General features: G+C 44.5%; 1 protein-coding gene across 1 annotated transcript in view; it reads left to right on the top strand.

Annotated features, from left to right (window-relative positions):
* Nucleotides 1–10,423, top strand: part of LOC121494681 — a 78,064-nt gene extending 67,641 nt beyond the window's left edge. Inside the window, exon 3 of the mRNA XM_041761382.1 lies at nt 10,352–10,423. The gene's annotated coding sequence lies outside the window, so the exon portion shown is untranslated. The remainder of the gene's footprint in view (nt 1–10,351) is intronic.
* The last annotated feature ends 4,296 nt before the right edge of the window (nt 10,424–14,719 follow it).

The raw sequence follows: 14,719 nt of genomic DNA, 5'->3' as shown, positions 1-14,719 counted from the left end.
TCTGTGCTAGGTGCTGGTTGTAGAGAATGAACAAAAGTATTTGACATTTCCCTACACTCAGACCCCTTAGGCCCCTTGCATGGGGTGGGTATTTAGGATACCATGGGGGACTACTGACTGAATTGATATTGACACAAGCAAGGACCCACCTTTTTATGACATTCACTAAGTATATACTTAATAGGGTGGTCCCTGCATTAGTTGAATTGCTCCAGACTCTGCTATGTTCCAGGGACAGCCTGCCTGATTCCACCATGTCTAGTGGCCCGTTAGCCCTGAGGTGGCTCCCCAGAGCCCCAGGGTCTGCAGATTCAGCCTGAAACCTGAAGCCTCTGTCCATTCCAGCAATACCACTGTTAATACTGCTCATTCCATTACTACTACCAGCAACCGTCATTCACTTGTAGAAAGAAGCCTGGCTGTGATTTATGGAATGAAGCTACAGGAAATGGCATTCACAAATGGACTGTGAGTCTTTCAGGCCCTACTGGGGATGTCAAACACACCCTTCTGGCTTCCAGAGCTTGGTGATTGGCCAGGAGTGACTCTTGTGGCCCCTCTTTGGCCTCAGTTTCCTTGTCTGAAAGATAGGTCATCCTACCTTTCCAGACAGGAGTTATAAGGATGAATTGAGACAACACGTGGGAAGGTGTTAGTGTTACACCCCTGGTACCCAGTAGGTGCTCAGCAATTAGGAGTCCTCTTCTCCTGTTCCTCCTCCTCTTTTCTTCCCCTTCCCCCTACCCCTGCCCTGGACAAAAGTGCCTCACAGTCCCAGCTTCTTTGAGCCTACTCCAGAGGTTTAAACTGCAGCCCAGGGGCTTAGGCAAGCAGTATGGGTTGGGGGGCAGTCAGCACCCAAGCAGATGGCAAGCCCCTGGGGCTCTGGGAGCAGGATCTGACCCCCAGGCAGGCCCTGGTCTAGGCTGAGTATGGGAGCAGCAATACACCATCCCTGTGGGCTAAGGGAGTAGGCATGGGGAATGGGAGCATTGGATTCTTTTGTCTGTTGTTCCAAAATCTCGGCAACTTCTGGGGAGAGAAGGTATTATGTCATTAAGAATTTTACCTTCCAGGGGATCCCTGGGTGGCTCAGCGGTTCAGGGCCTGCCTTTGATCCAGGGCGTGATCCTGGAGTCCCGGGATCGAGTCCCACGTCGGGCTCCCTGCATGGAGCCTGCTTCTCCCTCTGCCTGTGTTTCTGCCTTTCTCTCTCTCTGTGTGTCTATCATGAATAAATAAATAAAATCTTAAAAAAAAAAAGAGAGAATTTTACCTTCCAAACTGGGGAAAGGGAGGTGTGTGAAGAGAGAATACATGGGCTCCTGTCCTGCTTCTGTCACTGACCACTGTGTGACTGTGGGCAAGCCCCTTTCCCAGTTTGACCTTCAGTTTCTGTCTCTGTAAAATCAGGATTTGGTTCAGTGCATGCTTAGCAGTTATGATCTGCCAATCTATGACCCCCACCTGGCCCCTGGAGGTGCTTTGCCTGTGTCTGAGTTCTGTGTGTTAGTGGGATGGTTATGTGTCTGCAGCTCACCAGGCCCACTGGCCCATGAAATCCTCAAGGGCAGGGACTGTGTCTGACCTATCTCCTCTGTGCCCTCCAGGGCCAGATCTGACACTGCTCAGCTTGTGTCTGGCTGAATGAGGGAATGAAAGGCCTTTTGGGTGGAGGCTGATTGGCCAGTGTAGCCATCTGCCTACCCTCCTCCTCCCTTCCCTAGCAAGGGAGAAGTCTGGGGAGAAGGCTGGCTGTCAGGGGCACAGGCAGGTTTCCTGCAATCTTGTTATTATTTTCGCCAGTGTAATGCAGGGTTTGTCTGGGTGATGGTAGACAATAGTATACAGGGCTTCTTATCAGCTTCTGGATCTGTCTGCTTGGCCAGGCTGGGTTTCCGGAAGTCAGGGGCCCAGTCAGATTCCTCTCTATGTCTACAGGGTCTGGCACAGAGTTGATGCCTAGTGAGTGGGTGGAGGAACCATCTCATTGTTGGACTCCCTCCTCCTCCATTTAAATTTTCATTTGGACAGCCCCTTAGTAGTGGTCACCAAGAGCCAAGCCTATGAGGCCAGGCTGTGTTCTACGGGCGGACAGAGGTAAACCTGACTCGGTCCTGAACCGCGACTTGCTTCCAGCATACCCTGGGAGAGTCTGACAGTGTATTGCAGGGGTGATGGAGGACAAACCAGGGGACTGTAGGAGCATAGAGGAGGGAGAGAGTAAGTGGAGACATGAAGCAAGCTTCTGAAACCACAGGCCTTAGAGCCAGATTCTGTGTGTGTGTGTGTGTGTGTGTGTGTGTGTGTGTGTGTGAATCCCAGCTCTGTTCTCTGTGAGCTCTGCAACATCAAACAAGCCATTTCATCACTTTGTGACTCAGTTTCCTCATCTGTAAAATAAATAATACAGGTAGGAACTCAGGACAACTCTCTGTTTGGCAGAGAGTGAGGAGTCAGTATGTATCAGCTGAAGGAAGGAAAATATTGTCACATTTGACCAGCCTCTCCAGGAGTCAGGAGAGGGACCCCCTACCCACTCCCAGGCCTCTATGGTCCCTGGGCACCTTTTCAGAATTCCAGAGCTCTGCCACCCAGTCCTTACCAGGACACCTCTTTTATAAAAGCCCCACATCTGTGTCCCACTTGCATTGATCACACAAAGGCCCATGTGAAATGTTATTCAAAATTTGGCTCAAAGGGAGTGTGCAAGCTGGCTTTCACTGACCATGGCACCAACGGGGGTTGCACTGGTCTTTTTGGAATTTAAAAGACTTTCTCTTTGTAAGTGAATAATTTAGTTGGTTTTGCTATTATGCAGGGGGATGCCTGGGTGGCTCAGCTGTTGAGCGTCTCCCTTTGGCTCAGGGCATGATCCTGGGGTCCAGGATCAAGTCCCACAACAGGTTTCTTGCAGGATGCCTGCTTCTCGCTCTGCCTATGTCTCTGCCTCTCTCTTTTTGTGTCTGTCATGAATAAATAAATAAAATCTTAAAAAAAATAAAAATAAATGCAGGGAGGTGTGATCAAATGCCTTCCTTTTCTTGCATATGTCATCCAAACCAGATGGAACCTGGATTGTCCTTTTTGAAAATTACCTGCCCTCCTCTACTTCCCTTATAAAAGCCACTATTCCCTTCTTGGCCAGGACCTAAGGCCTTCATGAGTGTCCCTTCACCTGTCCTGTCATCTTTGTCTCTTTCCTGCATGATAGAAATAGCTGCTTCTCTGTGTCTTGGCTTATTATTTTGCTGCCTCCCATTTCTTTCTTTACAGAGCTAAGGTGCATTAAAAAAAAATCTCCTCACATCTTTTCCCTACTCCAGACCTTTTCTGGCTTCCCAGAATTTGGGGGTAAAGAGACAAGATCCTTAGCTTATCATTTAAGGTCTTTTGTGATCTGACCTCAGTTTACCTATTCAGTTTCACGCTCCTCCTTCTTCCAAGACACAAATTATTTATACCTTACAGATAAATCAAGGGTCCACCCAATTATTCAAGTCTCTTAGGTAAAGAAGGTTGCTGCCAATGAAGTCACAGGGTCCTGGCAGTCGGCTTATGTTAGTTTCCTATGGCTGCTCTAACAAATTTATTTATTTGTTTGTTTATTTTTAAATATTTTATTTGTTCAGGAGAGATACACAGAGAGAGGCAGAGACATAGGCAGAGGGAGAAGCAGGTTCCCTGCTTGGAGCCTGATGCAGGACTTGATCCCAGGACCCTGGGATCATGACCCAAGCCGAAGGCAAATGCTCCCAGGGCGCTGAGCCACCCAGGCGCCCCTACTCTAACAAATTTAGCAACTTTAGACAACAGAAATTTATTCTCTTAGGGTTCTGGAGGTCAGAAATTCAAACTGAATCTTAGAGGGCTAAGTCACATTCCAGGAGAGGCCCCAGCCCCCTGCCTCTTTCAACTTCTGGTGGCTGTGGGCATCTCTGGGTCTGTGGCTACATCACTTCAGCCTCCTCCTCCACAATCACATCGTCTTCCAGAAGGAACAAAAGCATTTTCTTCCCAGGCTTCAGCATAGCCTACAAAGCTCCCTACCCAGGGAGGAAACTGCCTGTGTTTCTAAAGGTTTGAGCCTTTCGTTTTGTTTAATTTTTCGTTAGAGAGAGGAAGCAGATTTTCTGTCATCCTCTGGCCAGTAAACTGAGGCCCTCCTTGAGCAGTGATGGTTATCCTGAGTTGCTGGAGGGAGGGCATGAGGCTTTGTGCTCTGGGGTCTGGTAGTTGAAGAAGAGAGTGTCCAAACCCAGGGCACACTGTCTATCCTGTTCCCCTTTCCCCATTCCCTACTATGGGAGGGATATTTTGCTATCATGAATTATGCCATTATGAACATTCTCAGGCACGTCTCCCGATGCACATGGGTTTCTCAAAGACGTACCTTAGAGTGGGAGTGCTGGATCACATGGTGTGTGAACAGTCTTATAAATTAAAGCTAAATCAGTGACTGCTCCCACCTGGGGTGTGTGTATCCCTTACTTCTCCACCATGTGGTCTCCCTCTACACCCTCTATCCGCAGAGGCTAAGAACGTACCAACTGGCCAAGCAGAATAAGAGTCCTAGGCCCGGCATCACAAAGCAGAACTTAGAGGAGTTGAGTTAGAGATGAGAGGCATAGCAATTAATTTAGAAATAAGTGATCACTGTGTTGACCAAATAAAAAGCAACGGGGCTGTTGTGGGCTGAAGGTCACCCCTTTAAAACTTCTGCACTGCAGCTTGATTTCCTACTAATCTTGGCATTGGCTTGCTCTTGCCTGAGGGAATGGTACATCTTTCCCCAAATGAGGTGCTCTCTGCCTCCAAGCTTTCATTTCTGCTTTCTCTCCATCTCAATTCCCCTTCTTACCTAAAAACCCATTTCAGATACAGCCTCCTTCATGGCATTTTCTCTGATCTCTAGGTGGAGGTAATAAAAATATCCTTCCCTTGGGTTCCATGGCCCTGTATCTGCCCTCTGTCCAGCAACAAGCTGGACATCACAGTTGTGTTGGTCTATGACTCATCTCCTCCCTCAGAATTTTTTTTTGAAGTTTAGGAAAAGCGACACAGCAGTATGAGAATAGAGAAAATAATCACTTCTATCCCACTGCTGGCAAACTTTTATCATGTTAATGTATTCCTTTCTACCTTTTCTGTCCACAAATTTTGAATTTGTAACACATTTGTAATGCAGTAAATGTTTTATTTTTTAACCCTTATTAGGTCAAAAGACTTTTCTCCAATGTTGTGTTTATAGTCTTCATCACAATTTTTAATAGTTACATGTAGAAACTTAACCTAAATTAGCATAAGCATAAAAAGGATCTTTGTGGGGAGGATATTGAGGCATCTCACAGAAACCAACAGTAGGTATGTGGCTAGGCTTTGGGGACCTCTGGAACAGGGATGCAAATGCTATGAGGTGTACCTTGTGTCTGTGTTAACTTCATTCTTTCCTTCTTCCCTCAGCTGACCAATCTCCTGTGTTTTTCCTGTCCATGTGGCAGAAAACACCTACTTACTGTGCCCAACCTTTACATGTGTCAGTCCGGGCACCCACCAGAGACTGGTCCCCCTTTTTCAGGGAGAAGACTCCTCTTATGTTTCTAGGGACAAGGTCCTATTCTACTAACGTGAGTTATCATTAAATAGTCAGGCGGCTGGTATAGAAAAGGGGTCCAGGGAAGAGAATCCCATGGTGAGATTTTATATTGTTTCCAAATAACTGCTACTGTAGTAATCTCATATATTAGTATATAAACTTTTCCTTATTTTGAATTATTTTCTTTGGTCTAATTGTTAGAAATGGGATGTCTGGATCATAAAGTTCATATATTTTTATATTCAATATTATTATCAAATTTATTTCAAAGAGTTATTCAATTTTACCCCCATCTAATAGCAGTGTGCAAGAGTCATTTCATTGTACCATTGAGAGCACTGGGCATTATGTTTTGAAATAGAAATTTTACTATTTTAATAATCATAAAAAGATATCTCATTGTACTTTTTGTTAGTATTTTTCTGGTTACTAGCAAGGCTGACAATTTTCCCATATATTTGTTTTATTAGAAGGTATTCCCTTTTGGGAGTCGTCTTTTCCTGGTTTTGCCCGTTTATCTAGTGGAGTGTTAATTCCTGTTCAGATATAATTACCTCTCCCTTTCATGTGTGCATTTCACTTTCTCTAACTTTCTTTTGGGGCATGAATCGTGGTCTAGCTTGTATTATAGTTATTTGTGTCCCTGTCTGATTTTTCTTATTAGATTGTAAGTTCCTGATGGAAAGAGCCAGGCCTGGACACCAGCCTAGCATGAAACCTTGTCCTAGTAAAACCCTCAGTAATGGTTATTGGATAAAATAAGCATATGGTTCCATTTTACATTATGCAGAAGGAATTGTGTAGCCCAAGTAGTGCCGTGTACAGGCTACAAGGACGTGAGAAGCACAGACTTCATTCAGACTGAAGATCCATTATATGCTCTGGTCTAGAAGTGCCCTGGAGCAAGCCTTCCCAGAGCTACAGGACAGTAGAGGAGAGAGAATTAAACAATGATTGCATAGCCAATGATAAATCCTGTCTATCCCAAAGAGTTCCAGAGAGTTCCATGAACTCTAATGGGGCAGGAGCATAAATCCAAAATTATCCACATCAGGAATCAGCATACTTTCTGTAAAAGGCTAGATAATAAGTATTATAAGCCTTATCTGCCACATACAGTCCGTGTCATATAGCTTTCTTTGTAATTTTCTATTCTTCTTATACCCCTTTAATAATGTAAAAACAATTCTTAGCTCATTGGCTATGCAGAAATGGCTGTGAGGTGTGCAAGCTATAGTTTGTCAATCCCAGACTAGATTCTAGAGTCACAGAACATGTTAGCTGGAAGGGTCAATAGCCTCATTATTATACAGATGGGGGAACTGAGTCCCGGATGGCAGAGTTATGTGTTGGGTCCACTTGCTGATACCTGTGCTGAGCTGGGCAGCTGAGGGCTTTGCCTGGACTTTGGCATGGTCCCTTCTGCCTGTCTTCTGGGATAATCTTCTCTGTTCCTCTTGTTTGTGCTACTGCTAGTGCTAGTTTTCCTCATCTTGGGAATTCTTTGACCCTATGTCCTCTTGAATAGGCGTTAGTGGTGATGGAAAAGATGGAGCAGCAGCATTATTAATTAATGCTTGTGTATCCCAAGGATTTTGTTGAGTGTAAAAGTGTTTTACCTATTACAATTGATTTTTACAGCAAAGGTGACATTCTTTATTCAACTGAATCATGTATGGGGCAGAAAATACTAAATATAATTGCTTCCTCTCTCTTGAGATAACTCCCCTGACAAGTACACACTCAGCAGGACCTGAAGCTGCTTGTTCTGTCTCTAGGGGCTTCCTCTAGCTCAGTGCCTCACGCAGTCTCAGAGCTAGAGGGGCTGTGGAGTCTCCCTTGCCCTCCCTTCACTGTGCAAAGAGGTAGGCCAGAGAAGGTGTCCTACTGAAGCTGTCCCTGATGGCGTGTTACCCCAGGGTCACAGGGCTCCATGCAGATGCCTGGGCATTCAAGGCATCCAGCTCCAACCTGGTCAGGCAACATCTGTTCAGCTGTGGGTCTCCCTGGGCCACCATCTCTGCTTTTGTCAGGCTGTTTCCAGCAAGAACAGCTCCCCCTACAACCGTGTCTTTATTACTCTCTCTAGAAATGTTTTGATACCCAAACTTGGAATGGGCAAAATTTATAAGCAACAAGGAATGATGTGATCTTGTAATCAGATTGTTAGTTAGGGGGATGAGTTTCTGGCTTTCATACTGCTTCTGCTCACGATGTGATTTGGGGTGTCTCAACCTCTCTCTGGGCCTCAGTTTCCCCTTTAGTACTAATAGAGGACTGATATGCATGTTCCTTGGTGTATTTTGTTTCTGACAGCCTGAGTACCTCCAGGGAGCTCCTGGGATATAGATTGCCCCTACTCAATGCTGCCATCTTCCTGCTTAGATGGTCCTTTTAGTCTTCTGACCTCTTTTTTTTTGCATTTCTGCCCCACTCATGCTAAATGAATGATCAAAGCACTTTTCCTTACAGGCCTTTGTGCCTACTCTCCTTCTTTCTAGAATGCCCCCTCCTCCCCTCTTCATGGGGCTAACTCTGCCAGACTTGCTTGGATATCCACTACTCTGGTAAGTGCTCCTCCAATGAGTTCTCTCTGCACTGGGTTGCAGTGGTGGGTCCAAGGGGGATGTGGTAGCCTCAGCTCTGATTCTTCTCCGTACCACCATGCCTGTCATGGATCTGAACACCAGTTGGAGAGATTGAGACCTGGCAAGAGACAGAGTAGGCATGGAGAGAAAAGAAGATATTTATGGAATGACTGAGCCATCTTTGCTTTCTAGATAAAGGAGGTTCTGGGGCTCTGACTGCTTCTGCTGTCTGCTCGTCTCATCTCCTGGCTCCATTTCCCTGAGCTCCCGGGGACCTAGGAATGTTGATTCATTTGAAGGGCCTGCATGGGGGAATTAGGGCAGTGGGGCAAGCTCACAGGCTGAACAGCAGTACCCCTTGGTCCCTCTTAACTGTGTGGCCAGTGTGTCACTGGATACTCATGGTCACTTGTAGCCACTATGTTGTACTGTTCCAGGAAGGACCAGCAGTGGGATCAGGATTTGGGGAGGGAGGTTTTCTTTGGGTGGGGCAAAGGGTCAAAGGGGCCCTGACCCTAGATTAGGGTTCAAGTTCAGCTCTGCCTCTGATTTTCTGGGTAGCCTGGAGCAAATCCCTATTTTCCTCTGGGCCTCAGTCTTCTGTACATTAAGGAGGTCAGAAGGGATGATCTTTAAAGCAACTTTCATGTCAAAAAAGACATGAGGTCCTATGACTCACATACTGGGAGATGGGATAGAGACAGAAGCCATCCCATGGCAAGATGATAAACATTGCAGTGATTCATTCGTCCTGAGGCTGTTCTGGAAATGGATTGCTATAGATAGGGGCAGAGCTCAGCACAATTCCAGCAATCTGGACAGAAGGATCTGGAGATAGCCACATACCAGCCAGGGTAGCAACACATGGCACACTATTCACACTTTGGAAATGGGCCTGTGAATAGCAGCACCATCACTGTCTCCCCAGGCCTGGGTGTGTGTGTGAATGCATGTGCATATGTACATGCAGGCGAGTGGACAGGTGTGCCTGGGAACATGTGCCTGCATATGAATATATGCCACTGATGCATGTGAAAATATGTGTAGTATGTAAATGAATGAATGAGAAAGTATATTCATGTGTATTAAGGACAAAGCATTTTATATAGCTTCACTGTTCCGGGCAAACCAAGATCGGTGTTTCCATGTTTATTTCCACATACTTGTGGGCAGACACATTCCTTGGTACATGTGTGTGCACACACACATACACACACAGAGCTTCCAGGAATCAGCTTCAAGAAACATTCCTGCCTAGGGATGCCTGGTTAGCTCAGTGGTTGAGCATCCATCCACCTTTGGCTCAGGGCGTGATTCCGGGTCTAGAGATGGAGTCCTGCATTGGGCTTCCTGTGGGGAGCCTGCTTCTCCCTCTGCCTATGTCTCTGCCTCTCTCTCTATATCTCTCACGAATAAATAAATAAAATCTTTTTTTTTTTTTTTTAAATACATTTTATTTTATTTTTTTTAATTTATTTATGATAGTCATACAGAGAGAGAGAGAGAGAGAGAGGCAGAGACACAGGCAGAGGGAGAAGCAGGCTCCATGCACCGGGAGCCTGACGTGGGATTCGATCCCGGGTCTCCAGGATCGCGCCCTGGGCCAAAGGCAGGCACCAAACCGCTGCGCCACCCAGGGATCCCCAATAAATAAAATCTTAAAAAAAAAAGAAACATTCCTGCCTAACGTACTCCCACCCCATGCTTGTGATCAACCCCATTCTTTTATTTTTTTTAAAAGATTTTTATTTATTTGAGAGAGAGAGAGGGAGAGAGAGGGAGAAGGAGAGAGAGAATGAGTGGGGGAAAGGGCAGAGGGAGAAGCAGATCCCTGCAGAGCAGGGAGCCCCGACGTGGGACTCTATCCTAGGACCCTGGGATCATGACCTGAGCCAAGGTCAGACAGTTAACTGACTGAGCCACCCAAGTGCCCTAATCAATCCCATCCTTAAACCCCTTTCTTTGAACAGTGCTTCTCAGATTTTAACGTGCACATGAGCCATGTTAGAGATCTTGCTAAAATTCAGGTTCTGATTTAACAGGTCTGGGGGAGGAATTTAGGGCAACTCTGACAGGAATTCAGGTGTCAGAACTGGGCCACAGAGGGCAGTGGGGTCATCTGATTTGGACTCTCGGGTTTCATGGCTTATTTTTTGCCTTTTTCTAGAGCCGTGGACCTCAACTTCATTCAGAAATGGAGTGTCTGGACATCATTGTTCCTTTTGTAGTTCACTGGGAAATCTCAACATGCAAATGGGAACCAGAAAAACAGTTTACTTGAGGGAAACATGGCTCTTTTCTGTATGCAAAATATAGTAAAAACCATATGCTCATGGAAAAGTTGTTGAACTTGCAATTTTATTCTTTTTCTTATTAATATTTATTTCACCATTTGCCATTTGTTCACTTATTTTGTGAAAATCTCCACTCAAAAGTAGATAAGCAATTGCAAGCACTAGAGTTTTAAGGAAAATATCAAATAAAAAATTTAAATTCAGAAAATTCTCTCCGTGAATTTAATGTTATTATCATTATTTGGAAATTGAGAAATGACTGGCACCATTGAGTGGGATGACCCTATCCAATTCCTGAAACACCGGAACTGGAAAACTTTTCAATTTCCTCATTCTCTCTGATTCTAGAAACATGTATAACCTGAATTTCCTGGTCCTCACTCACTGTGGGCACAACAGAGTTTATATTAGCAATAACTTAAATTCTGCTGGGTCTTCAGCTACCTTTCACATTCTCTCCAGGTTCTTCCCTGAGAGTCTCCCACATGTATTCATGCAATGGAATGTAAATAGAGATGGTGTATAAGTGCTTTTACTTAAAAAAAAAAAAAAGTATATATATATATTTATTTACTTATTTATTTATTTAAGAAAGAGCACGCACACAGAGGGAGAGGAAGAAGCAGATTCCCTGCTGAGCAGGGAGCCCAGCCATGTGGCTCAGTCCTGGGGCCCTGAGATTATGACCTGAGCTGAAGGTCAGGCATCCCATGAAGTGCTTTTACTTTTATTATTATTTTAATATTTTATTTTAAAGTCATCTCTACATACAACATGGGGCTTGAACTCATAACCCTGAGATAGTCACATGTTCTACCCACTGAGCCAGCCAGATGCCCAGGAAGTGTCTTTAAAAGTGGGAAGATATGCTCCTCTTTCTCACATCCTGCTCACTGGAATGCAGCTGTGGTGGCTGGAAGCCCTGAAGCCAGGTTGGACTATAAGCTGACTTTTGGAATGCATGGTAGAGTAACAAGATAAAAAGAATATGGGTCTTTGATCTTGTGGTATGCCATAGCAGTCCAGTATTTCCTATTGCTGGACTTACCAAAAGTAAGAGAAGAATAAATTTTTATCTTGTATAAGTGCCTATTACTTAGGGCTTTTCTTTTCTTCAAAGTGAACCCTACCTCAGCCAATACTGATGCCAAAATAGAGTTGTGTCTTCTTCAGTCTTCCTGTCCAGAGCCTTGCTGTGTCTATTCTGAAGTGAGGACAATGTGCCCCTCCTTAATTCTGCTACCACTATTTTACTTGGACTCCACAGTAAAAGGCCTCCAGCTTTCTTTCTCCTGTATTCTTTTTCTCTGCTAACAATGCATGATTCCAGGGCTTCTCATACTTTAACTTACATACACATCACTGAGGAGCTTGTTAAAATGCAGGTTCTGATTCTGTAGTTTGGGTGGTGGGGCTGGAGAGTCTCAATTTCTAACAAGTTTTCAGTTGGCATTGCAGCTACTGGCCCAGACCACAGTTTGAGTGGTAAGGTGTTGGAATGCTCAGCTGTGAGCTTTTTGCAGGCATGGACCATGTGGAAATCTCACCTGTTTCCACAACACTTTGTACACAATAGATGCTCAGTGTATGCAAGATGAATGACTGAGTAATAAGCAATTAGTATGCAAGATGCCAGGAAGTCCTGCAGAAAAGAAACTGCTACTGTTTACTATGCATATCTCAAATTTATTTTTACTGAAACCCTATTTTCAGAAATACCTATTAACATTCTGTGGAAATAGTGCTCTGAAAAACCCACTACGGCAGACCCTGATTTACAATGGGGTTTTCGTCAACCCTGTAACCAGAGTGAGCCAATCTCCATATGGGAGTCTCAAATCCAGGATTCTATTTGGGTGTCTGCTTCAGCAATTAAGAAAAATTGTTTCAGCTCAGACTCCCTGTACCCCGGAGGGTCTGCAAACTCCTTGAGGGGACATATTTGAATGCATTAAAATACAGGAGCCAGTGCTATTGCTCAGTTGTTCATTTCTCCTCTTCCCCTGGCAGTGCTCAACAAGCCTATGACCCCCTCAGGGCAACAGGAACCTGGCCCGTCTGTCAATTAGCAAGTTTCTGCGGATTTGTCCAAATGTCTTTGTTCCTAGGCTGAGGCAAGGAGGACGTCTGGGGAGGAAGAGGAAATGGGAGGATTTTGAAGCTAGGGAAAAAGCTGAGTTCCCCTCCAGGGATGATGTTGACTAGGTGAAGCCCTAGAGCTTTTTCCTGTAAAAGAAGCCTCTTGGGCTCTGGATAGGTCTGCCTTCACCAGCTTCAAGGGGAGGGGGAAAGCTGGGAATTGGGGCTTTGTCATTCCTCTGTGGGAGCATTCTCAGAAATGTAGGCCTGGATGTCTGCTCAGGAAACCAAAGGGTGGCCTGTAGCCCTCAAATTGTCAAATTCACAGGATTAAGTCATGGGGTCTGTGCAGGCCTTGAACTAGAACATAGGCAACTAGCCCTTTGTTCTAATATGGATCTTCATATCAGCTCTGGATCAATAGGGAAAATCCTATTCTACGTTCTGTTACATATGTCAGAATATATGCTCCTATGAAATAAAGGCAGAAAGCCACAGGAGTAGAGGGACAGACATTGTTTAAATGCCACAGAATGAGATTTATTTTTTTTTATTTTTATAAATTTATTTTTTATCGGTGTTCAATTTGCCAACATATAGAATAACACCCAGTGCTCATCCAGTCAAGTGCCCACCTCAGTGCCCGTCACCCAGTCACCCCCACCCCCGCCCACCTCCCCTTCCCCCACCCCTATTTCGTTTCCCAGAGTTAGGAGTCTTTCATGTTCTGTCTCCCTCTCTTATATTTCCCCTTTATTCCCTTTCACTATTTTTTATATTCCCCAAATGAATGAGACCATATAATGTTTGTCCTTCTCGACTGACTTATTTCACTCCACATAATACCCTCCAGTTCCATCCACATCGAAGCAAATGGCGGGTATTTGTTGTTTCTAATGGCTGAGTAATATTCCATTGTATACATAGACCACATCTTCTTTATCCATTCATCTTTCAATGGACACCGAGGCTCCTTCCACAGTTTGGCTATTGTGGACATTGCTGCTAGAAACATCGGGGTGCAGGTGTCCCGGCGTTTCATTGCATCTGTATCTTTGGGGTAAATCCCCAGCAGGTCGTAGGGCAGATCTATTTTTAACTCTGAGGAGTCTTCACACAGTTTTCCAGAGTGGGTGCACCAGTTCACATTCCCACCAACAGTGCAAGAGGGTTCCCCTTTCTCCACATCCTCTCCAACATTTGTGGTTTCCTGCTTTGTTAATTTTCCCCATTCTCACTGGTGTGAGGTGGTATCTCATTGTGGTTTTCATTTGTATTTTTTCCCTGATGGCAAGTGATGTGGAGCATTTTCTCATGTGCATGTTGGCCATGTGTATGTCTTCCTCTGTGAGATTTCTGTTCATGTCTTTTGCCCATTTCATGATTGGATTGTTTGTTTCTTTGCTGTTGAGTTTAATAAGTTCTTTATAGGTCTTGGATACTAGCCCTTTATCTGATACGTCATTTGCAAATATCTTCTCCCATTCTGTAGGTTGTCTTTGAGTTTTGTTGACGGTATCTTTTGCTGTGCAGAAGCTTTTTATCTTGATGAAGTCCCAATAGTTCATTTTTGCTTTTGTTTCTCTTGCCTTCATGGATGAGTCTTGCAAGAAGTTACTGTGGCCAAGTTCAAAAAGGGTGTTGCCTGTGTTCTCCTCTAGGATTTTGATGGAATCTTGTCTCACATTAAGATCTTCCATCCATTTTGAGTTTATCTTTGTGTATGGTGCAAGAGAGTGGTCTAGTTTCATTCTTCTGCATGTGGATGTCCAATTTTCCCAGCACCATTTAGTGAAGAGACTGCCTTTTTTTCCAGTGGATAGTCATTCCTCCTTTGTCGAATATTAGTTGGCCATAAAGTTGAGGGTCCACTTTTGGATTCTCTATTCTGTTCCATTGATCTATGTGTCTGTTTTTGTGCCAGTACCACATTGTCTTGATGACCACAGCTTTGTAGTACAACCTGAAATCTGGCATTGTGATGCTCCCGGCTCTGGTTTTCTTTTTTAATATTCCCCTGGCTATTTGGGGTCTTTTCTGATTCCACCAAGAATGAGATTTAAAAAAAAAAAAGATTAAGTGAAAAGAGAATTAATGAGAAAAGGAAACACTGTAAGAGAAGCTAAAAATGTAATCACAGAATTAAAACTCACCATTAATCC

This window comes from Vulpes lagopus, chromosome 7, assembly GCF_018345385.1.
Source record: "Vulpes lagopus strain Blue_001 chromosome 7, ASM1834538v1, whole genome shotgun sequence".
Taxonomy (NCBI): Eukaryota; Metazoa; Chordata; class Mammalia; order Carnivora; family Canidae; genus Vulpes; species Vulpes lagopus.
The sequence above is the reverse complement of the archived record's forward strand: the minus strand, read 5'-3'. Positions and strand labels throughout refer to the sequence as shown.